This window comes from Cryptomeria japonica, chromosome 3 (assembly GCF_030272615.1).
Source record: "Cryptomeria japonica chromosome 3, Sugi_1.0, whole genome shotgun sequence".
In the NCBI taxonomy this organism is placed as follows: domain Eukaryota; kingdom Viridiplantae; phylum Streptophyta; class Pinopsida; order Cupressales; family Cupressaceae; genus Cryptomeria; species Cryptomeria japonica.
Window position 1 is genome coordinate 365,362,508 of NC_081407.1, and position 15,629 is coordinate 365,378,136.

Here is a 15,629-nt window from a genome sequence, read left to right on the forward strand (position 1 = left end):
TCCACACGTAGAGACCCTACATATAAGAACCTTGGAGTTATTTCGACTGATCCTTAGGCAAATCTTCAGCATTAGGATAACTTTGTTCAAGAGAGGATAAGATACCTTGGTATTTTATTCTGTGTTCGCATGTGCATAAAAAACACATCAACACTTCTCCAAGTCAAGGATTAAGTGAGTTCATTGTTTCTCCTGCACTTCATGGATCAATCTTGCCATTTTCATGCTTGAGTCATGGATTTTAGCACCTCATTGATGTGCTCAAGTCATGGATTGATCATCATCATTCACCCTCATCATCAAGATTCTTCATTTAACCTACCTCGAGACAAGCTTGGCATCACTCATCAAGGCTTAGGGATAGCACAATTCCTACACATCATTATTGCCTTCAAAGATCTTCAAGTCATGGACTCCCTTAGGTTGTGGTTTTTAGCAACTCAAGGACAAACTCAATAACTTCCACCTCAAGTTGCCTTCGTTCTTACTTGCTCAAGTTGATCATCTATGACTTGTGCTTGCAAATTTGGAAGATTCTAAGGATGAATTCATTTAGTACTACCTTTGCTCAACATCACCCTCAAGGTCCCCAGGGTGGATTTTGCCTAGGCATGGATTCCTTCAAGTGGTGGACAAACTCACTCTCACTTCTTAAGTTCACTTTTTTCACCATGTGGGAGATAGCATCGTTGTAAGATTGACTTGGTGTTGCATTGCTTCTCATAATCATTCTAAGCATTGAATCGTCTTCATCAAGCACTTCACCCTCTGGTCGTGGATCCCACCAAGTGAAGGATAAAATTGTGGCAAAGGTGACTTCATGTTACCTTTCCCTATAATAGCCACTCTAAGCATTAAGTCACTCAAATCATACGCTTCAATTATTCCTTGCAAGATTGATCAACTCCTCTTAGGCATCAAGTCACTAAATCCGTGGATTTATGAAGGTCATGGATAGATTGATCATCCCACCTCTTACCTGTCTTGAGCATTAAGCCTTTCAAGTTGTGGGTTTGATCAAGTTGTTGCACCTCACCTCAAGGTCTGGATTCCACCAAGTCATGGATTCTGACAAGTCGTGGATTTTGGCAAGTCGTGGAATCACCACTTGCACTTAAACCTTATCTTCACATGAAGTTGATTTCATCCTAGGTGAGGGTTTCATCCTTGAATTTCCTCTCGAAAATCCAAGGAAAACAACTTATACTCTTTTTCATACTTCCCTCATCTTCACTCATAATTTTCTTGAAATTCATTCTCTATCCACTTAGACTTGATCGATCCTTGTCTCCTCATCCTAACCTTAGAGTGCCCTACTTGCTTGACTATTCTTCTATCTTGAGACCCATACCTCGACTCAACTTAGAAGCTACATTGTGAGAAATCATTTGATGAATATCTTGGCACTCGCCCATCACCTAAGCACTTAGAGCTGCAAAGACTCCAAATCAATCCAAAGGGAGACTTGTCTGTTGCTGGACTGCCTAACTCAATCACATCATGACGACAAGGCATTACATTCCCTCACAAGCGAGAGGTTAAAGATACCAAAAATATTGTTGAGTCGTAAAAACAACTATGGTACCAAGCAAAACATGGGGGTCCCGAGTGATGTTTGAAAATGTCACAACACCTCCGTAAGTTGCACTTAAAGGGGGTGTTGGTGTGAATAAAGTTTTGTACCTAGTAAAGGTTTTGTACCTAGCTAGTTCTTGGTGGAGACTTATTCACATGCTTAAGTTTACTTAGGTCCTAGGTGTCATTCTAGAAGTATTAGTTGTCTAGATAAGATCTTTACTTAATGCTTGTTACCTAGGTCATTTAATATTTGTTTAGTTAGTCGTCTCATGTTATAAGAGTAAGACATGTGTCATGTTCTTGTCTAATCTTATGCCCTCTCCTTGCCTATATAAGCAAGGCCTCTCCTGCATCTTGTATCATATTGTATTCTTGATTTGGTGGAATAGCATCTTTTGTTGTTGCTTCTCTCTTGTCATGCGGAGGTTATTTGGTGTTGCGGATTGAAGATCTTGGATGATTACTTCAACAATAGAGTCAAGTGTTCTATAAGAGATGTGCCAGCATTATGGCAAATGAAATGTCAAATCAGTTTTTGATTATCTTCCATTTCAACATCACATCCAATCTTCCAATTCTTCTACCACAACTTAGCTATTATTTTGGAGCAACAAGAATCACTTTGCACACTATCAATAACCTATTTTTATTTATCTATGTGTCCATCATAATCAATATGATGCCACTATTTTATATGTTTTATGTCTTCCTTAGTCAAGTTCAAGGATCCATGGTGCATCACCTTGTAAAAAAAATTGCCTTTAAAGATATCAAGTAACATAGTAACCTACTAAATGAGAGCAATAAAGCCAACTTCACAACTTAAGTAAGCAAGTAGCCTTCTTTTACCTTGAAATAACTCATTTCTCCTAGCTCTTCAAATGAACCAAAAAAAAAGGGATTCTTGGGGCCTTCTATTTGTGCTTTGTGTGGTAACGGGGAAGAAGACTCCTCACATCTGTTCTTCAGATGTCCCTTCTCTATGCTTATTTGGCACTACTAGTGGGGGGTGTGGAAGTGTCTGTGTGTTCATGCTGATTCTTTGGTGGAATTTTGGAGCAGTTTGGGCAGACCTCCTATCTTGTCCTCCTTCCTTCAGACGGTTTGGTATATTGGGCCCATCTTCATACTCTGGCAGATTTGGCTTGAGAGGAACACAAGGATCTTTAGAGAGGCCAGACTGTTAGTGCAGCAAGTATGGAATAGAACCATGGTTATGATTCGGGAGACGGTGGAAGCTAAGTGTGAGGTTAATCTTCCTTTGAACAGAGATGAGGCGGACATTGTGAGTAGGTTGGGTTGGCATGAGCTGTCTCCTACTTCCGCTTGTGTCAGAAGAGGTAGATGTGCTATGAAGAAGGTACAAAGGGTGGGAAAGTGGAGCCCCCCTTAGGATGAGATTATTAAGATTAACACCGATGGCTCCTCTAGGGGTAACCCAGGCCCTGCAGGGGTTGGTGGGATAGGTCGGAACTATATGGGAGAGGTGGTCTTCCTCTTTTCGGTGCATAAAGGAGGCAATCTAATAATTATATGGAGGGACTTGCTATTCACTATGCCCTGGAGTGGGCTTGGGAGTTGGGTTGTAGGAAGGTTATCTGTGAATCGGATTCACAAATTATTGTTAATTTGTTGACTGAGCAGAAGGTGAGTGGGATTCATTGGCAGCTGGCAGGGATTGTTCATCAAATTCTTCAGATTAGTTCATTAATGGAGCAGGTGTCTTTCATCCACATTCCCCGTGAATGGAATAGAGCAGCAAATTGTTTGGCTAAGTGGGCTTCAGAACATGATAGTGATTGGAAGTTTGAAGGTTGGGAGCATCTCTCCCCGGATTACTATCAAGTCTTGCGGAAGATTCTTCCTGAGGACATGGATAGTTATGATGTTGGCTGAGCTTGGTCTGGGCCTAGGGCTCTTTTTTGGGGGGCCTTGGGGCTCTGGTCCTCCTTGTAATTTTTGTGTCTGATCTTCAATAAAGTTTTTACCTCTTTTAAAAAAAAAAAAGCGAACACGGCATCATATCAAGTTAAAACATCTTTTCTAGCCCACTTCACCCGATATTCTAAGAAAAATCCAATATTTTTCTACCAAACATTCAATCAAATAAAAGATGAAAGGACTCCTCAATAACATACAGAGAACAAACAATAATACTAAAACCAATGGTATTCAAAACAAACCATGCAGAAAGCTTTTGTAGGGTAGCAACCAACAGAAATAGGCTTTCTTGGGCTCCAACCAAGAATCCCATATAGAAGAAAACCTCTTCCCTCTATTATTTAAGAAGAGAAAATTTTCTTGGGTACCAGTTAGTAAATCATACAAAGCTTTACAAAAAAAAAGGTCAATGAGGCACCATTATCCCAACTGACATTTTTAAAAATGTCAATGCTATGATTGATCTTTGGTTGCTTAGGAAGATTATTGACAATATTCAACACAACAAAAAGGGTTTATTTCAGTATTTAGAAATCATAAACTATTCTTTAATATCCTTCCAAGACATTATTTGCCCATTCTTGAACAACTCTCACGATGTTTGAATGCTCTAACAAAACCAATTTCAAGCAAAAACAGCCCTGAATCAGTGCTAGAGGTTTATTTTTAAGGTGTAGGCTCCATGAAATTGATCTGTAGCTCTGAACACTACCATCCCTCCCATTTGAAACATCCTAACCAAATAACAGATATTTGATTGATTTTGAACTCTTTTAGATACTACAAAATAAGGCTGATCCTGCAGGTATCATGAAGAATTTCCCAAATAAAAGATCATGGTGTAGACACTTCCATGATTTTTTTTAGGAACAACATTGCAAATATTGTTAATAACCAAGACTTTCCATGGTTTATATCCTTCAAAAGACTTAAGAATCCATTTTACAACTAGAGAACACCACAAAGTTTTAAGTTCCCAAGGACCATTCCTCCAAGTTTCTTAGGAAGACAGCACCAATTCCAATTGAAAATATGACTCTTCTTATTACCTTTTCCATCTTACGAAAGAAAATTGTTAATCATCTTATGCAAGTTATCAACTTGACAACCACGAAAAAGCCAAGCAAAAGCATAATATAAGTTGAAGCAAGAAAATATCTATTGACAAGCATTTGAGACATACCAGCAATGGAAACAAGACGTCCTTGCCCTTTAAAAACATTTCTTCTCAATTTTGTGAACTATTCAATTCCACATTTCATGGAGTAAATGGGAGACAACAAAGAGATTTCTCAAGTATCTTGCCAATTTATTAGGACACCCCATCCTACCAATTTTGTCAAACCAACTAACAACATAAGGTTCATGCCTGGACAATTTAGAACAAGAAGATAAGCAATATAAATCCAACCCTTTCAACATAACAAAGAAGCTATCCTCCTCCATGCAAGGAAAAAGAGATTTATCATCTAGAAACTGAAGGTCTATAAGATTAGACCCATAGGAAGGCTCATTTCTTTCACATGCAATCTAAAGGAGTTGTCTCTCAATTGGTAGCGTAGGGATTATGCTGCAATCACAAACAAAGAGGGGGCCAAGAGGCAACCTTGCCTTCTAGATCTTTGGAGGACAAGAGGGTCTAATAGGGTACCATCAATATCAACATGAACAAAGGCATCTTTAAACAAAACTTCAACAAGAGAAAATCAAGAAGAGCAAGCATAACAGCATGACTCCTTGTATGCTTCAGCATTTTAAAAGTTTCATCATGTTCTTTACCCTAGTTAAATTCTCTTCCCATTGATGCAATTTGATGTAACGGCAAGCCTATGGAGGAAAATGAAAGAACAAATTTCTTGATGTATGGTGCAGCCCCTTCAAAACTTCTAGTTTCAATAGCACTCTACGAAGTAGGCCAATTCAAATCACTTCTAATTTTGATGGATCTAATCTTAATTCCCCTCCTACCACATACTAGATAAACCAATGGTATGTTATTCCAAACTCACATTTATTCATAATACATAAATTTTTCTTTTAATTCTTGAAAAACATATTTAATGTGAATGAAATGCTCTCTTCCATGTAGTACTAATTATTAGGACGTCATCTAAATATATGATCACACAACTACCTATGAAAACCCTTAGCACGTCATTCATAAGTCTTATAGAAGTAGTTGGTGCATTACACAAACCAAATGAAAGAGCTAACCTTTCATAAAGTCCTTGCTCAATTTTGAATGCAATATTCCATGCATCTTCCTCTTTAATCCACAAGAAATGATAACTTGATTTAAGAATCAACTTAGTAAAATCTTTTGTATGTTGATGTTGGTCTAACAAGTTATCTATCATCAAAAGAGGATAACTATTTTTGACGGTGACTTTCCTTTTGAACAACAATGTTAGCTTTCTTTACTTTCCAACTACCCTTATAATCTTGTTTTTTCTTTGGAAGATTCACCTTCAAACACTTCTCCTCCTTCATGTAGTAAGCTTGAACAAATGCTTCCTCCATGTTCTTATGATTGGTGATAAACACCCTCCCTCAGATGTGGGAATGGAGCCATTCAAGATACATTGTCAACATGCCTCCTCATCCAAGTCCATGCCATTTGACATGGCTTGCCTCCTAAGCTCTATTGTGTAGTCTTGCACACTTTTCCCACTTGTTTGTTTGTAATCTATTCATTTTTTTTTTGTCTGTCTTATGCCCAATGGGTTTAACATTCCTACAAATTAATTCTATAAAATCATTCCAATTGCTAATTATGGAGTGCTTTCTTTTCACAATTCACAACATAATTCTCCAACGATACAAGCAAATTTCTTTCCATTTTGCACCATGCAAAGAAAATTGTGTGTGCCCCATCTACTTTATGAACACTAAAATAAGCTTATAATTGCTTTACCCATGAATGTAACATTTCAGCATTTATTTTTGCATCAAAAGTCTTTATTTATACTTTCAATGGACATTGAAATTTTAATTTGTTTTCCCATGGCTCTTTCAAGAAATCATCTGCTTTCATCACTTATCTTTTTCCTCAATTCTAAATTTCTTGGGAGGGGCTTTTACCAAATCTCCAACAAAAGATTGTTCTTGTGCCATTTTATTTGTTGCCTTGACATATGCCTTTACTATTGACCAATCAAATAAGCAAAAATCACAAGTAAATGCAATTAATCGGAAATCACCACCACTCGGGACTTTTTCACTAAAAAATTCCTTGAATTTTTTGAGAATCATGATCAACAACTATTGGCTCATTTTGTCTTATTGAAAGATATTTGTATCAAATTAAAACAAGATTAAATATTCCCCAACATGAGTTTTAGATCTTCGCATGCATTTTTCACCCCTTTTTAATTGACACTTCCCACCAATTTGAGCAATAGATATGGTTTTTATCTAATCTATAGGCAAACAAAAAAACATTTTGCACTCTTGAAATTAAGGCTCATAATGCAAATCATTTTGTAGATTTTTCAAAGTTATCTCAAAAAAAGAAGCAAAATCCTTTCAAAATCAACAATGGATGAGAAGATAGTCAAAGAGATGCTTTGAAGTTCATGAGCATACAAGGCTTCTAAAATCATTTTCTATGAAGAGAAATCATCAAATTAAATGACAACAAATACCTTCATTTTATTTGAAATACATTCACAAATCCAAGAATTTCTCCCAAAAACCCTATGAGATAAAAAACAACTTTTGGTATTGGAAACACCCTACTACCCTATGGAATCAATTATAAGGAATATTACAAGAGGTTGGACAACAATAGCTACCCTCTACTCTCTTTGTCCATCACTTGCAACTCACAAACTATAAAACTTGCTTCATATTCTCCTCATTAAAATACTCAACTCAATCCTTTCATTCAAAACCCATCCCAAACACCTCTATTTATAATTTTCCAAATGCTAGAGCTTTCCCCAAACCCAAGGAGAAACCTCTCAAAGCTAGAAAAGGGCATCATTTTAGTTCAAATTCTGAATTTGAACAGTTGGGGTTTACTTCCATGAACACAAGATCAATTCCAAAGATGTAGCACTAAAGTAGACCCACAAAATAGCAATCATGTTCATTTTGCAGTTCTAAATTTTTCTATCACCTATTTTGATATTTGCCAAACTCACAAATCCATCTTACTATTCAACTTTTAACTTCCTAATCCTTAAGGATCATTTGTGCAAGGTGAAAGTGTCAAAAAGGATAAAAATGAAGAAAAACGAAGGTTTCTATCTCTTAAGTACAGGACAAGAAATTTTGCCACGACAATTGTGAAACAATTTGAGTAATTTCATTCTTGTAGGAGTAAAGGTTTTTCCACATGTCTAGAAATGTTCTATAATGCCTAAACACACTTCACATTCTACTTCTTGTGGCTTATGAGATTCCTATTGGACATATGCAAACATATTGGTCAATTTAAGTGCCCAAGAAAAAAATGGAGAAGGAATTAAAAGTGAATTCCAAGAGGATTCCAATGATCCATGTGAACAAGTAAACTGAATTAGGCTAAATCAGAGCTAAAAGAGAGCGTGTAAGGGAGATGTGTGTGATCTTAGGTAGTTGTGTTCCCAAGAGGCCTAAGGTTGTATGTGGCATTGACAATAAAAGATAAAGAGATGATTTGCCTAACTTTTGCTAGGGTTTTCTCTCAAAAATCAGGTTGTCCGAGGTAAATTATGTGTGTCTTCTTTTGAGATGGTGGTTTGTTCGCATTTTTCCTACTAAGCAATATAGTTGATTGCCAAAATGTATAGCATTAATTTCCTTCACTAAGATATTTATATTGGTAAATATTTTAGGCCGTAACCATCATAGGTTACTGATCACATTGAGGCAAATACTTGTATTTGGAAATATCCCCATTTTAACACCATGTGTTTCTAATTTTGTTAGATTTTCCTTATTCTTTTAAAATCCTTCTTACATGGGCATGTGTTGTTTGGACCCCAGTTACTAATGAGAACAATTAGATGGAAGATGAATCAACAGTTCTAATTTCACTTGATCATGGTTCATCCCTTTGAAATGGAATGTACTATTTAAGCCCCACGAGAAAAGAACAAGCAGCAAATAGATATTTGATCAACAATCCAAATCATGCTTCAGGTACATTTTCAAAAATGCCCTTGGTTAATATTTCTTTCAAGCAATTAAGCAAAACCATTCTTAAAGGGAAAGGATCTCATAAAAATAAGTCAAATGTAAGCAAGGAATGCTAAAATTCATTATTATTTTTACCAAACTACAAATTGAAATAGCCACATTTACTATCCAATTCACCAAATAATTTTATTTTATGGGGAAGATGAAAAGAATAGACAAATGTTCAAAACCTAGATGCCAATTTTTTCAACAAACCTCAAATTGAATTCCAATATCCATGAGTAAATTTGCCAAAAACCTAAATTATTTTTAAGGGCCCGCACTTATTATATATCTTGAAAATTGAAAATATCTTCCCTAAACAGGAATGACTCCACATTGTCAGAGAGAATTTCCAAATTCTGCAATTTGTGACACGTCTACAGTTCATGGCACAAACTGGAAAATAGAAACACCGTCCACCTTCAAGGGACCTTACCTCAAAAAGAATTCTTACCTTCAATATACTAACTGATATACTTGATAAATATAACTGGATTGGCAAGGTTCTGTTTACTATCACGGGATGAAAACCTTCGTGTACAATATGGGAACAAAATGTAAGATAAATGAAAAGAATCACCTTGTGAACTTTCACAAAATCTGTCTCATTAGCACTAGCTGTGAAGTTGCGTCCTTGAGTCTACACATTCATTGGGAAAAATTAATTGGAGAATGGTCGCTTAATGAAATTGTCACTTAACTTTGAATATGTTGGCATCACTCCCTCTTAAAGCATTCCCTTATGGCTTCTCCAGCAACAGCACTTCCATGCCATATTTCGATTCACATTGCATTGATCGAATTTAAACACGAGCAAATAGAATGCCTATAGGGTTATAGGGTCGTATGCTTGTGCATAAAATGCCCGAGAATTTACTAATGGTGTCATTGTTACCAAAGCATGACCGTGAGCGGGAATCATCACTGATTCTGTATACAAATTGCTTTTTTACGCCAATTTATGGACTATGAATGAATGAGTGAGTTTTCATGATGTCCAGAAGACCATCAGTATACGGGACCAGGGCAGCATTGTTAACAATTTTCAGGTTCTTTTCATTGGAAGTATAATATCACTAATGCGCAAACAGCTAGTACGTATGCATTTATTCTTTACACAATAGCATAAAAGACGGGGAAGCATGTGAGACTGTAATAATGTCATTTTAAGAAGGAATACAATTGATAAGTTTCCAAGATCACAAATCAGGCAATATGGTGAGGTTGTACCAATTTAGACCTTGTCTTCTCTCTCTTTTTAAGGGGGCTTATAGGACTCTTCACCTTCTTCAATATAAAATTGCAATAATTAAAACCTTATAACAAACATATCTGCAAATAAAAAGAAAAAGCTACAATTTCACTATCATAACTGTTACAAATTACAATATTGCAAAAGGCTTTTTTCAATTTAACTGTAAAAAGTTCTGTAAATTCCTTTACATTACAATAGGGTTTCTAAATATGCAAAACCAGTGAAACATAGTTTTTTCTAGATCTACAAAACTTCCAGAGGAATTCCTACTTAAAAAAAATATAAGTTTAGCTAATAGCTTCCGAAGGAAAAAGGAAAACGCGCCTAAACCATTAAATCTTAGCTGTGACTTACACTAATTTAGCCGCATTCTTCGATTTAGCGCCAAATACTTTCACTTCATTCAAACGCCTGTCAAACCTCGAGAGCTTTCGGCCAATATCAGAGACTTCACCTCGTTCGTTTAAATTATAACAAAGGTGAAAAAATGGCGGAAAGTTGTACTGACGCCCTGCTCTGCTACCGTTCTATTTTGCTGCTACAGTAGCTGGACTCCAAAACTTCATCTAACTTTTCTTAATATATTTGTTTGTTTGAGGTATAAATATCTTTTTAAATAAACAAATAAGAGCCTGACAGCCAACCCAAATAAAAAACATAAAATGGCGCCAACTTGATTTAAAGTCGCCATGCTCCTTTTATTCAGCGATTGTTATTTTTATCGTTGATAGACTTGAGCCTTAAAGGATAATCAAATTATATTTCAGAGGTATAACAAATTAAATGCAATTTTTAGAAAATTGGAAATATGCATCACTTAGAAGAGAAGTTTGGGATACAATTATAATAGTAATCTTATATATGGTGAATCTTATCATAGATTAGAATTAATATTTGATATCTATAAAGTCTATTTATCTAATTATATTTAAGATAATGAAAATGTGAATCAAAATAATAATAGAAACAATGTAATGTAAGATCTAAACTTATAATCCACACAAACACGAAATGAAGGCTAAGATCTATGCAAAAAATCAAATGATAAATAATAATACCATCACAAAGACTTTAGGAGACTCCATTTGTTGCTTGAGACTTGCTTGAATGTTTTGGTACGTGGGTGCTCTTTAGAATAGATAACCATGATTGCACAATGAAGGATAGATGCTTGATTGTAGGTGCTCGAAAAGTGCTACATAGAAAATGAAGGAGTGAAGGTCCTACTTATACACTTCACATACATTTGATCAATGGTAGGGATTTAGAGAGCAAAATCAATTGTTGAGAGAGGGTATGACCTATGATGCACATGGATTGATAAGGTGGAGGGATAAGTGTGGTGTAAATGCATAGAGAAAATCAATAAAATATTAATTTTATTTTTCTGAGGTGGAAAATTAAATAAGTTAATTGAATTTATTTAATTTGGTAGGGAAATGTTAAATTTATAGAGGTGGGATCTAAAATGCACATGAATTGACGAGGTAGAAGGATAAGATGAGGTGTAAGTGCATAGAGAAAATAAATAAAATGTTTATTTTAATTTATTTGAGGTCGAAAATTAAATAAATTATTTAAATTTATTAATTTTAGAGGGAAATGTTAAATTTTATGGAGAGTGGGATCTAAAATACACATGAATTGACAAGGTGGAAGGATAAGCTAAGGTGTAAGTGCATGGAGAGAATAAATAAAATTAATATTTTATTTATTCAAGGTGGAGAATTAATTAAATAGTAAAATTATTTTAATATTAGAAAAAATAGTAAAATAGAAGAGGCTAATGAAGTAATTAAATAATTAAAAATTATTTAATTATTAGAGGAAAAAATAGCTTAATTAAATACTTAAAATGTGTTTAATTAATAAAGGCTAGATTAGTTAGGGATGACATGATGAAAATGCATTAGTCATTTTTAGATGTTGATAATGAGTACCATGGAGCATGTTATGCAAGGGTTGAAATTTGAGACTTTCTTGTATCTTTTTTGAGCCCCCAAGATTGAGTTCATAGTAAATGTAGTTTATAGATTATGAGTGACAAAGGATGCTAATGTGAGGTGGCAATGAATGTCTTTGAGCAATAATTGTTGATTAACGTTGAAGCTTAATGCAATAATTGGTAATAGTCATGTAATAGCCTTCTCTATAAGTGTATTGTAATCATAGTTTGTTAAATAACACATTAAGTTTCTCTAGAGTGTTGAGTATTTTTTACTTTTTTCTTTTTATCTTTTTTGAAAGGATTTTCCCTATGTACGTATTTGTTGTGGTATTTGTTGTTTATTTCTATTTAAATGTGTCTCTACTTGTTGTAATTGTTAAAATATAGAAATTTGCACAACAACCTCCTCAAATATTAGTGTAGGGAAACATTTCCATGTACCTTGCTTCCTTTAAAAATATCATTTGATGATAATTGTTATTCATTAGACCGACATTGTATTTGTGTGCAATTTTCCTGGCATTATGTCTTTAATGCATAGCCCTAGATGCAAAAAGAACTCACCCACATCAACAAGTAATGGTTGAATCCTATGATTGTCAATCCCATAATGCATGATCCAAATCCTAGGTGGTCTTCGAGGTAATCTTATTTTAGTGAAAGATAAAATTATAAAATATGTAAGGAAAAATGAAAACATTATTAACCAATACACATTCAAATGCATGCAAGACTTTTGACAAATAATACTTATAGTTAATGAGATTGTGAATGAGATATAAATAAGGTTTACAATAAAAGATTTGTATGAGTATAAAAGAGGTGAAGAGTTGAACTTGTAGTTACATGAGTGTTACGAATAAGAAATTATGGAACTATTACAATTATTGACTTTCCAATTACCATTGAATGGCTTTCTATATCTATGGTCTATAAGTGAAATAGTGTGTAAGTGCCAAGTGTGTTGAGCTAGATACTTATTAGGAAAGGTGTCTTAACCTTTCTATTAATGTTAAGTATATAAAGAATGCAACTTATAAATAATGAAACATAAAAAAACTTAATTTTTGGACTATAGAGTTAGTTTTTAGTCAAAATAAAAGTTCTTGGTTGTGTGGCATTTATTCCAAAAGTGTATGTTGCATAAATCTTATTAAGCTTTATAATTTTTTAAATGAATAGTCTCAATCACCTTCCAAATGAAAATTTCTTGCATCTATAAGTTGCAATCGGGCCTTTGAAACCCAATTGCAAACCATCATGTTTGTTTGCATTTCATAATGTGCACGCTTGCAATCAGGTTCCTAAAGCCCGATTGCAAGTTTGTGCCCTCCTTGAAAATCTTGTCAGCTTGCAATTGGGCCTTTGAGACCCGATTGCAAGTATATCGTTCACACTTTCTTTATTGCAAGATTGTTCACTTGCAATCGGGTATTTAAGACCCAATTGCAAGCTTATCCTTATCACTCTTTTTCACTTGCAATCAAGGATTATAATGGTGAACTTTATTATACCCAAACGCCTTTCATATGTGTACTTGTTTGTAATCGGACCTTGAAGACTCGACTACAAGCTTGCATCTATCGTTCAATGCACACTTACTTGCATTCTGGTCTCTAAGACCCGATTGCAAGTGTAAATTTCAGCATGTTTTCCCCAACTTGCACTCTTCCACTCGTACATTCCGAATTTGCTTCACTTGCATTGCACCCTCCAAGATACAAAATTTTGCCCATGTCACCACTAGTGTCTCGTCCAAATAGCATCGTTAAAGCTTGTTCACTCATTTTCCCTTTCCCATGATAAATATAAGAGTTGGGCATTGTTTTCCAAGCTCTTTCATTTGAAGAAGGTGTCATGGCTTATCCAATAGCCTATGATGATGTCTTAACTCTTTGGGGTTTTCATCGTAGTCTTACAAATTCTTGCTCAATGACAGAAGAACCAACATCTCCTTTTAACAAGAAGATGAAGTACAAATATGACAAGTACCATAATGATATTTCCCCTTCTCAAGTGAGCTCTCTTGTCGATGAAATCAAAGATACAAAGATTGGGCATGTTGATATGTTTGATTTCATTGAGAGAGTGGAAGGGTCACCAAATCATAACATGCAGTTGCTTTTGAATAGTCATTCACTTGATTTCCAGTTTCTCGGTGGCTGCCTTGGAACCATAATTTGTCCTTGCTTGTGATACTAATTTTGACAAAGGATCTAGAATAATCAAGGATGATGATGGCAATATTATTATTAGATTGGATGCAAACATCATTGATAAAATATTTAAGGTTCCTACTACTCCAGTGTACGCAGACATCTCCATGAAGAGTGTTCTGGATCACTATAACCAAAAAAAGTCAGATTGCATAAGGCATGTCAATTCCAAATGGCTTGAAACTCCTAGAATCTACTTGTCTCGATGGCCCAAGTTGTATTGTTCTGACTTCATTGAAGAAATCAGTGACATGATCACACTTATGAGCAAGATAATGGGGTTGAAGCATTCTAATGTGTTTGAGGTCTGGATGTATAAATACATTGTGGTTGTGAGAAAAGCTCAGTCACATATCTTCTGGGGAGAAGTGATCAGTGATAATCTACATGAAAAATTATCACAAGTTCCAGCCACTCTCACTTTATATATGAACTCCTACCTGGTATACATAGTAGTGTCGCTAAGACAGTTTCTAGGTCTTTCTACCAAAGTGACATGTCATTGGTACCTGTGTAGAAATATTATATGATCAACTCACCTTGGGACCTAGCAAGATTTTCTAGAGGATGCCTTCTTTGGTAATTTCATGTATTTGTTTGACAAGACACTTAAGAACAAGAGAGTGTTTAAGGCAGCCTAGAAGAAAGTGAAATGAGTGTGGATGTATGTTTCTTTAGTTCCCAACTTTTCACTTACACGAGAGTTGGCTGCTTTGAAGGCCATCCATATATGCTTCCAACATATCCTACTGATAAGATTATTCTGGTGGAGTTGGCTAAACAGCTAATGACAGTTCAATAGTCCAACTAGCTCAACATAAGTCAGGGATCAATATATCCTCACATAATCCACTACAAATTTGTACATATTCCTTGACCACTTCAGCAAGAGCCAAGGCAATGGAGACAGAGCTTCAAGAAATAAAGTTGAAGAAGTTCAAGGCAAGGAAAGATTTTGATTATCGAGGAATGAAAGATAAAATCAAGAGAGCCTTCACTCATGTTCATCGCCTTGAGGATATATGGGTTGATCTTAATATAGTAGAAGATATCAGGAAGACGGACTATAGCAATATTACCTTAGAGGAAATTGCAGATCCGGAACTAACCAAGGTTTCATGAGGCATTGTAGATGACTGGAAAATACTTGATCTGGAGTACATAACAAAGAGTCGTTGAGGCTCCTAGATTCCATCTGTACATTGGTCACAGAAGGAATGTACTTCAATCTTTGATAGATTTCAATCTATCCTTTCCAACGCCAATGCTTGGTTAAGGAGAAATAATGTTAAAACCATAAAGATTAAAGTTGGAGCAGAGGATGATTCAACGAGACTAGTTGGCGTGAGTCTAAGGTGAGAGTCAAATCCTAAGAGGGTGCTTCTTCCTCTAGTACCAGAATCAAGATAAGAGTTAGTAGAGCTTAGTTTATTCCTCCAGAAGAGGTGTCTTTGAAAGGAAAAGAGAAACCCCAGGTGCAAATTCAGGTCATTGACCCTAAGGATGAACCACAAGAAGAGAATGC

General features: G+C 35.3%; 1 protein-coding gene across 1 annotated transcript in view; it reads right to left on the bottom strand.

Moving 5' to 3' along the window:
• LOC131080026 (uncharacterized) overlaps window positions 1-10,501 on the bottom strand; it is a 107,488-nt gene extending 96,987 nt beyond the window's left edge. Inside the window, exon 1 of the mRNA XM_058018117.2 lies at window positions 10,295-10,501. The gene's annotated coding sequence lies outside the window, so the exon portion shown is untranslated. The remainder of the gene's footprint in view (window positions 1-10,294) is intronic.
• Between the last annotated feature and the right edge of the window lie 5,128 nt (window positions 10,502-15,629).